Raw genomic sequence first — 1314 nt, forward strand, 5'->3', positions numbered from 1 at the left:
GATTTAATGAGGTAAGTACTTTTATTCAAGCCGAAAGAGATTTAATGACTAAAGTATTTTTATTCCAAAGAAAAAAGATTTGATAAGTTAGGTTTTGAACGTCAGGGTTTCTTTAGGGATGCGTCAGGGATAGAACGTCAGGCTTGCTTTAGGGATGCGTCAGGGTTAGAACGTCGGGGTTGCTTTGGGGATGCGTCAGGTTTGGAACGTAGGGGTTGCTTGCAGAATGCGTAAGGTTTGGAACATCGGGGTTGCTTTAAGGATGCGTCAGGGTTAGCATGTCAGGGTTGCTTTTAGGATGCGTCAGGGTGGGAAAGTTTGGGTTCCTTTGAGGATGCGTCAAGGTTAGAACGTCAGGGTTGCTTTTGCGATGCGTCAGGGTTGGAACGTCGGGATTGCTTTAGGAATGCGTCAGGGTTGGAACGTCAGGGTTGCTCTGATGATGCGTCAGGGTTGGAACGTTGGGGTTGCTTTAGGGTGGGAACTTCAAAGTATATTTAGAGATGCGTCAGGGTGAAAACGTCGAAGTTGCTTAAGGGATACGTTAGTGTGGGAAAGTCGGAGTAACTTTTGGGATGCATCTTGGTTTGAACGTTGGATTACTTTAGGGATGCGTCAGAATTAGAAGGTCGGGGTTGCTTTTAGGATGCGTCAGGGTTGGTACGTCAGGGTTGCTTTGGAAATACGTCAGAATGGGATCGTCAGGGTTGCTTTAGATATGCGTTAAGGTTGGAACGTCAGGGTAGCTTTGGAGATGCGTCAGGGTTTGAACGTCGGGGTTGCTTTAAAGATGCGTTAGGGTTGGAACGTCGGGGTTGTTTTAGGGATGCGTCTGGGTTTGAACGTGTAGGTTGCTTCGGGGATGCGTCAGGGTTTAAACGTCGATGTTGCTTTAAGGATGCGTTAGGGTTGAAACGTCGTATTTGCATTAGGGATGCGCTAGGGTTGGAACGTCGGCGTTGCTTTAGGGATGCGTCAATGTTTGAACCTCGTAGTTGCTTTGGGAATGCGTCAGGTTTAGAACGTCGGGGTTACTTTAAGGATTCGTCAGTGTGGGAACCGTCGAAGTTGCTTTAAGGATGCGTTAGTGTTGGAACGTCGGAGTTGCTTTTGATATGCGTGAGGGTTGAAACGTCGTGGTTGCTTTGGGGATTCGTCAGGGTTGGAACGTCGGTGTTTCTTCCGGGATGCGTCAGGATTGGAACGTCGGGGTTGCTTTGGAGATGCGTCAGGGTTAGAAAGTCAGGGTTGCTTTAGGGATGCGTCAGGGTTGGAACGTCTGGATTACTTCGAGAATGCGTCAGGGTTAGAACG

Source organism: Polistes canadensis, unplaced genomic scaffold, assembly GCF_001313835.1.
Source record: "Polistes canadensis isolate GaletaPanama2010 unplaced genomic scaffold, ASM131383v1 scaffold_1164, whole genome shotgun sequence".
Classification (NCBI taxonomy): Eukaryota; Metazoa; Arthropoda; class Insecta; order Hymenoptera; family Vespidae; genus Polistes; species Polistes canadensis.